General features: G+C 35.8%; 1 long non-coding RNA gene across 7 annotated transcripts in view; it reads left to right on the forward strand.

Annotated features, from left to right (window-relative positions):
* The window catches only part of LOC131503747 (uncharacterized), a 58718-nt gene extending 51359 nt beyond the window's left edge, over positions 1 to 7359 (forward strand). For all 7 annotated transcript variants that reach the window (XR_009257575.1, XR_009257578.1, XR_009257574.1 and 4 more), the window contains one exon: positions 7187 to 7359. This is a non-coding gene — a long non-coding RNA (uncharacterized LOC131503747). The remainder of the gene's footprint in view (positions 1 to 7186) is intronic.
* The last annotated feature ends 1622 nt before the right edge of the window (positions 7360 to 8981 follow it).

An 8981-nucleotide genomic window follows, 5' to 3' on the forward strand; every position in this document is an offset into this window, starting at 1 on the left:
AGAACTGAATTTCAGACAGACAGTTTTATTTATCTGGAAAACTAACAGAAAGTACCTCTGAATTTAATGTAGGTCAAAAAGCACCAGCTATCTCCTAAAGATATCTTAAATTAATTACATAAAAATAAGAGCTTAGGAAAAAGTATAGTTAAATCAGGGTAAAATTCCTTCAGTTAGAGGGTTCATATTTCAAATTATATCTTGATACCCATGATATTAGCACATCTATATAATATAAGGTCTGTAGAAAGATTAAATTTTTATTTTAAAATTTTAATGTTACTTCTGAAAAGCAAAGAACACACTTTAGTAGTGAAAAACCTGAAAACTAATCTTATTAATCAATCACATTGCCTCTGGTGTGCATCATTAAAAGCACTAGCATGTCACCAAACATTGAACTCAGTTACGGACACATATGTGGAAAGACAAAATACATGTTGAAATCAAACAGATGTAGAGTCACCTCTTGATGCCACCTCTCACAAAATGGGCAGTCGTGAGACAGCTCATAATAAATGGTAGTCATATACGTATTAACTCCGGGCACCTGGGTGGCTCAGTCAGTTAAGCCTTGGACTCTCGATTTCAGCTCAAGTCATAATGTCATATGGTTTGGTTTCTGAGATTGAGTCCTGAGTCAGTCTCTGCACTGACAGCGTGGGTCCTGCTTGGGATTCTCCATCTCTCTCTCTCTCTTTGCCCCTCCCCTGCTTTCTCTCTCTGTCCCTCAAAATAAATAAATAAACATTTTTTAAAAATTTGCATTAGCTCTTAATATTTCATTCACTCAAAATATCCTTGTTCAGAACAAGACTCACTGGGTGTGCAGCTATAAATAGAACAAGATATAATCCTGCCCTCATGGGGCTTTCAATCTAGTGGATGTTTCTTATAATTTTTATCTCATGTTTTATTGATACATTCTGAAATTCCCTTGGTTTTTAGGATCATACACCTATTTCCAAATTATATAACATTGATGGTTACTAGTCTCAGCAGAAACCACCTGGATTTGGGGTAGCAAACTAAAGGCAGAGACCAGTTTGGCTTACAACATTTTATTTAGTTTTAGTCTGTGCTTCCCAGGACATCATAGGAGTAGATGAGGTACCACTTTCAGCTCAACTCAAAAAGATTTACAAAAAGGTCTCTCTTCTCATTCCTTGTTCTAACTCCTTGGCCTAGTTTCCACAATCCTCAATAATTATTTAAATAAAAATATTTAGAATATTTTCTTTCCTACAACCAGTTTTCATTTAGATGCCACTTTACTTGTCATCTTTGGCTGGGGTTACCTAGGTTCAAATCAGAATAATAATTTTATCAATTTGATTAAATTATAAGTTAATATGTTATTATTATTAATGTAATAACAGATTAATATTAAAATATATAGTAATAGCTATTCAATTCTCCCTATCTGCCAGACACCAGATTAAGGAATTTATATTGTATCACTTTGTTTAGTCTTGGTAACTACTGGATGAAGTATTATTTTTATCTTTTGCAATTAAAACACTGAGGCTAAGAAATGTTAAAAAAAATTACTAAAAATCCACCAATTAGTAGGATGATTAAAACTTGAACCCAGAACATCTCTTACTGGTTTTTACTGCATTCTTATTTCCTGATTCTATCCTGGCTCTAGATTTGTCTTTCTCCCTTAACATCCACTCTTTCATCAAGGCCTGACAGCTCTCTAAGTTTTCATTTATTTTTTAAAGAATTTTTTTTTTTTAACGTTTATTTATTTTTGAGACAGAGAGAGACAGAGCATGAACGGGGGAGGGGCAGAGAGAGGGAGACACAGAATCTGAAACAGGCTCCAGGCTCTGAGCCATCAGCCCAGAGCCTGATGCGGGGCTCGAACTCACGGACCGCGAGATCGTGACCTGAGCTGAAGTCGGACGCTTAACCGACTGAGCCACCCAGGCGCCCCTCATTTATTTTTTAATTCCATCACTTCTCTTGTGCCATCACAGTCACCATCTTCACACAGGTTTCATCAGCATATGACTTTACTTCCCTGTCTCACTTACCCATCCTTCAAATCATGGCTAATGTTAGTCATCCTATAATCCCCACTTGGTATAGGCCCCTCCCATCCACTCTGCGAGAGTCTTCATTCTTAAATGCTTTTTGATGACCCTTCCGGCTTCACTCCTGCCTATATATACTTTAGTGTATCTCCATGATGGGAATCCTTTCCTGATCTTATGATAACTGTGAAAACAATACACAACTTAGAGCTGATGGTATTCAATTCACGAATAATCCTATGGGGGAAGAAACTACAGTGCAAGAGTCTGTATCTAGCAGGGTGAAATCAGTGCAGGTATAAAGTTAGTGGCATTTCAGATAGAACTTGATGACTAGATACACTATTAACTTGTATCTAGGCCCAGAGATGTGGCCAAATAGAGTATGTGAAAGTAATTTGACAGTCATATCTTTCCCCCTAGGGAGTGTGTAATTTATTTTAGAGCAAAGTCCTTGCTCTAGTCTTCATTTTCAGATTCTTAGTATCCATTCAAATATTAAGGCTACAGTAGGCTCTCTATAAAGTTTTTTTAAATAAATCTCCAATAAAATGAATTTGATATCATGCTGAAAATTACTAGAAATGTGCACATTAGAAATTATCTCCATAAAAATCACCAAATTGTCAATGGTAAGTCAATTAGCATGGGTAATAATGATTTGTGCACTGTACCAATCTCATAAAATGGAAAAGAAAAGTTTGTATTCTACCCAAGTACAGGACTTTTCAGTCTCAAAATAATAGTCCTTTAACATGAGTATTTAAATAAACTAAAAAATTAATCTTAAAAGTTCAGAACTAAAGGCAAGGACATTTTCTCTGCCAATATATATTACAAAAGAGGTAGAATTAGAAACTCCCTTTAACAATGATATTTTAAATACAATTTACCAGAAATAGAAGTGAATGAAAAAAAAATGTGGGTATCCATATACTGTTGTATAGAACATTTCAATTTTATTTCCCGCTTTCTACTTATTAGAAATTGCCCATCATTGTTAGAGATAAATGAATCATTTACATTAGTCAAAAACAGACCCTTTGCTAAAATTTTGACCAGGAATATTTTTCTAGAGAACTAAAATTAAAAATTAAGCATAGGCATATATTTCTTTTATTTAAATTTCTTAATATTAGCTGTAATTAAGGACAAAATTAATAAATAGAATTGCTCTGCCTTTCTACATTTTTTCAGCAAGTCTCCAAGTGTACCTGGAACATTAAAAAGCTAAAATAGTTCCTTTATTTTCAATTTCCTTGTAGAAATACCACTTTTCTTACTACCTTAGGAGTTAACATCTTAGGCATGCTGAGTTCTCAAAAAACTTAAGTGGTAATCACAGATACAAATGAACTAAAGCTCACTCACTACTTTCTATGATTATCTCTAGTATATAAGTTAGTCAGGAGAATTGAATAGTTCAGCTTCCTTACATATTGATGCCAATCAAATACATCTTAGAATACAGAATCATCTTTTTTTTTTAATTTTTTTTAACGTTTATTTACTTTTGAGACAGAGAGAGACACAGCATGAACGGGGGAGGGGCAGAGAGAGAGGGAGACACAGAATCGGAAACAGGCTCCAGGCTCCGAGCCATCAGCCCAGAGCCTGACGCGGGGCTCGAACTCGCAGACCACGAGATCGTGACCTGAGCTGAAGTCGGACGCTTAACCGACTGAACCACCCAGGCGCCCCCAGAATCATCTTTATAAAATTATGTTATAATAAAAAACATTATTTTGTGCACAAGTAGGCATATTAAATAGGATTTTTACAATGTTGACACATTTTAGCTTAAGACATTTGAATTTTTCCCCCAGAATTGGCAATATTTTATTTTATTAATTAATTTATTATTGTTTCAATGTTTGTTTTTACTTTTGAGAGGGAGAGAGAGAGACAGAGTGTGAGCAGGTGAGGGCAGAGAGAGAGGCTGACACAAACTGAAGCAGGCTTCAGGCTCTGAGCTGTCAGCACAGAGCCTGACACAGGGCTTAAACTCATGAACTGTGAGATCATGTACCTGAGCAGAAGTCAGACGCTTAACCAACTGAGCTACCCAGGCATCCCTGAGAATTGGCAATTTTAGAGATCCAATAGCCTTTATTCTTTATATCCCTGAAGGGTGCAAGATGCAGGACAGTGCCTAAGAAGATGAAATACTAAGTTGTCATTATTATATGTAATAGAATATACCCATCAGAATGACCAGTTGACTCTGTTTATCCAAAGTTTATACAATGGATTAATATCATGATGACCTGTACTCCCAATTTAGCTTTGAAAACTAAATGCTAAGCATAAATTATTTTTAAGTGTACAGAACTGGAAAATGACCCAAAATAATTCTTATTCTTGATGGTTGAAAATTAAGACTATTATCCTTCTCTGAAGAAATGGAGTTTAAAGGAGATATTAGGAGTCCCACAACAGGTGTCTGATTTTTTTTTTTCTTTTTTGGAGATATACTTTGATGTTTTTGTCAATGGATTTTGATTCTTCCAAGCATAAATATCCTTTGATTACTTTAAAATTTCTTTGTTATTTTAATGGGGCCTCCCAAATGCTACTTCATCCCAAATGATACTTCACACCAAAAAAAGAGAAAATAAAATCAATTAGAAAAATTATATCTCTATCTCTATCTATCTATCTATCTATCTATCTATCTATCTATCATCTATCTATCTATCTATCTATCTATCTAAATTTTCAGCAATCACATTCAGATTTACAGTGCATATTCTGGTACTGTTAAATTTGCACAATTTCCTTCTCTTGCAATAAATTTTTATCAGATACTTTGTACCCAGTTGTACTGTTGTCTGAAACCTTCCTAAGTGCTGTTGTTGCCAAGGAAACCATTTCCTTATTATCTGTGCATTCAGCACTGTCTCACTGTCTGGCTCATTTTTCTCTTTTTTTTTTTTTTCACTCTTTCCATGACTCAACTGGAAATTTTATGTCATGTGTTAGTCAAAATAAAACACATTGCTTTCCTCCTCAGAGTACAATGCTCATTTAAAAGATGCAGAATGCATAATAAAATATTATTATTTTTTGTGTGAAAAAAAGAAGGAAACCAAAAAAAAGACACTTTTTCATGCTTTTTTTTTTTTTCATGCTGAACGGTGTATGATGTCTTTGTTTTGATCTCCCAGCTATATATGAGTGCTATGAAAGTCTGAAACAAGTGCTCTTTGAGTAATTTTTAGCCCTGACTCTCTGCATATAGTGTAAGAAGGAAGACACAATAGTGTAGGAAAGGTGACAGAAACATGAAAGAGAACTTGGAAATGGTAAACTGGTTTAAGGTCAAATGTTTTATGAATACTTGTTGCCTGTTTAGTCTCTGACACCTTTCTCCACTCCCTAATTCTTAATTTGTATGCATATAATAAAATGTCTTTAATTGTTAATTAGAAAAAATGTATAGAGCTAAAAGAAAATTCCACAGTAACAGTGGGGAATTTTAACAAATTGCTTTCAGAACAATGAAAAAGAAAAAGAAGACAAAATAATCACTGAAGCTATGGATCTTACATGCATTCAATTTGTTTGTTTTGGTTTTTTTTGTTTTACTTAAATTTCTATCATAAATATTTATCAAATACCTGCTGTGTTCTAGGTAATATTTTCAGCTCTGTATTTAGTAATAAAATGATGAAGAACATAGACAACTACCTTGATTACATTAGGTTTCCATTCTATTGAAGAAAGATGAGAGATAAACAAATAATTTACCAAATAAGATAATTTCAGATGATAAATGCTATGAAGAAATTAAGATCAAGTGATATGACAGTAAACAAGTATGTGGTGGTGGACTACTGAATATATAAAATTCAGGAAGTAATTCTCTGAGGAGATAACATTTAAGCAGAGATGTTATGAATGTGGAAAATGTGCTAGACATCTGTAAGACAGAATACACTAAATATAAATGAGTAGGTATTTGAAAGCTTACATGAACACATTTTATGAATATGATCATGATATATTGGAGATATTACTCTAATGCAGCTGTCACACCATCTTACCTATGACCTCTTCCCTGCCAATCTCCCACAAACCTAGGACGAACCACTATTTCCTTATTGTTGTTTTGTTTGCTAGGACAGAAGTGGATGCACACATACTCAGTAGACACTGACGTGCAGTTGTTATTCTCATCTTCTTCACATATGCTATAGAGATATTTTATGTCTCCAGAGCTATAAAGACTTATGCTTTTGAGGGGAAATTTACGACTAGTTTCTGCTTCATTGTGATTAGGCTAAGCATAGCTGTATGCAACATGGAAAGCTGGATGGCTAACCACGTCCCTTCTGAATCAATATGTCTTCCCTGTTTTTAGTTCTCTTATTCTTCACTGCTAAATAAGCCTGTAAACCTTCGTTGCTTCTAGTTGTAGCTTCTCTTTAGTTATTCCTGTATTATTTGGTGTTGATAAAGTTTATAGGTAAGTTATAGAAAGTTATAGATAAGTTATAGATAAGTTATAGGAATTCCTGACCTGTGCCTCTCCCTCCATTTTTTGAAATGTATATAAGATGAAGTTTCTACCTGAGATGAAGTCAACTAATACTTAAGGAACTCAATGTTTTGGGAAAGAAATATTCAGGTCATACCAAGGGTCAAGTCAAAACATCAATATTTTTTAAAAGTGGCTGTCTTTTTAAAGTGGCCACTTCTTAAAAGTGGCTTTTGATAGTGATGAGGTTTTGGAGTGGTGGGCATCCAGAGCCAATGGCCAAGAAAGAACTCTTGAGACATGTTTGGTGCAAAAAGGTGATTTTATTAAAGCCTGGGGACAGGACCTGTGGCAGAAAGAGCTGCCCTGGGACCATGAGGAGAGACTGGTTATATACTTGGGAGTTGGGGGAGGTAAAGTTAAGGGCAAGTTTCCATAGGGATTTTCATATGCTAAAGAAGATTCACAGGATACTAAAGGCCTAGCTATTGTCAAGCTAAGGTTGTTTTTCCCTCTAGCAAAGCATTAACATTAAGACAGTAGGGAGTTCCTGGAGAAATGTTTTAGTCTGCCAGCCTCAAGTTATTTCTCAATGTGTTATTTGCCATTTCCTTCTGCCTTTATTTCCCACCTTGAATCTGTTTTCTTTTTTTGTTTTTTATAGGTGTTCTCTACATTTTTATGAGAAATGAACAGCACTTTCATTATAGAAAAAAAAAGAGAAAATGTTAAAATTCGAAATGAAGAAGTTATCCATGGAATTCTTACATTGCTAAAAGAGAGAAGGCAAGAGCAACGAGATAAAAACATAAATAAAAACAAACACCAAGAGGTTGATGTAGGTGGTGGTCGTCCACAATGTCTATTTCAGATGGCTGGTTTAACTGCTTTCCTAGGTTCTTGAGGTGAACACTTTCTGATGTAAAGGGAATGAATCCACGGTATGACTCAGACCCTGTTGTTTTCTTGCTCTCTGCTCTGTTTTCCCTCAATAGCACTTGGTTGAGAAGACTGATCTTTCAAAAGTTTTATCAGCGAAACTACACACTGATTCTTTGGCATAGTGAACTGAACAACAGCTGTCCCTCAAGTTTAGCATAGGTTCTTTTGTAGCAGGATTCTCACACAGACATATGGGACACTGAGGCTCTTCCTTCCAGGAAGGAGCTTTATTGTGCCAGCATAGGCTCAGCAGGCTAAGACCCCAAAAAGGTTGAGCCTGAGTGCAGTGGGGTGTAGTCTTTTATGCAATTTCTATTTCTTTGTCTCCATATATGGTGACACATATAGTCTGACTGGACATAGCCCAAGTTACAGAGTAGTTTCAGAGCTATGCATACATGTATAGGAGTTGATTGGGCCACGTTGCATGTTGCCTTCCTTTGTTCTGAGAAGGCCTCCACCACATTCCTTAGGGAGGGCCTCTATCACACTTTGATGCTTGGCAGAATTGTACATTCCAGGGTGATCAAGTGTTGTTTACTGGCCATAAAGTCTCTTTTGTCTTTTTCAACTAATTCCAGCTTCTGACCTGATCCTGAATCCTGAAATTCCCAAAGGCTGATGTCTGAAGAGGCATATTCTTTAACTTATACACAAACATCCACATGTGCATCCTTATTGACAAACTGTGTACTTTGGAAGGAAATAAAAAGAAGGGCAACAGAAAGAGGGGGAAGGAGAAAATGAGGAATAGGAGTAGAAGAAAAGAGTCATGATCAAACTGCTCTTTTGAAGTAGAATTTAGGTTATGATTTTGTGAATTTATCAAAAGGATAGTGATGAAGTTTTGGGGTGATGGTTCATGAGGTTTGGAGCTGACAGCCAAGAAAGAATTCTTGAAGACATCTTTGGTGCAAAAAGATGATTTTATTAAAGCACATAGACAGGACCCATGGGCATAAAGAGCTGCAGTGACTGGTTATATACCATGTAGTTGGGGACATAAAGGCAAATAGGAAGTTGCCAAATAGATTTTTATATGCTAAAGAAGATTCACAAGATGCTCCTGGCCTAGCTATTGTCAAGCTAAGGTTGTTTTTCCCACTAGCAAAACATTAACATTAAAACAGTAGGGAGTTCCTGGAGAAATGTTCTACTCTGTCACCCTCAAGTATTTGTCAATGGGCTGCAGGTTTTAAGGAAATTTAATGTTATCTGCCATTTCCTTCTTGCCTTTGTTCCCCATATCACTATGGAGGGGTGATGTTGGGGTTCTAGGAAACTGAACCTATAGGTTTCTAGAGACTAGGCTATTGATAAGAATTGCTTTTTTCTTATAATTTACTAAGACATTTGTACTCTGATGGAGACTCATGTCCTGCATGACTGTGATCTGTACCACTTAACCATTTGTCTTCTTTCCTTTCCTTCATTCTTGGGCAGCCAGCAGTGCCTGAGGAATATCACGTTTATCCCACGTGGGGGATGGGGCTGGGTGTGCTAGCCTGTACTTTGAT

Source organism: Neofelis nebulosa, chromosome 2, assembly GCF_028018385.1.
Source record: "Neofelis nebulosa isolate mNeoNeb1 chromosome 2, mNeoNeb1.pri, whole genome shotgun sequence".
NCBI lineage: Eukaryota > Metazoa > Chordata > Mammalia > Carnivora > Felidae > Neofelis > Neofelis nebulosa.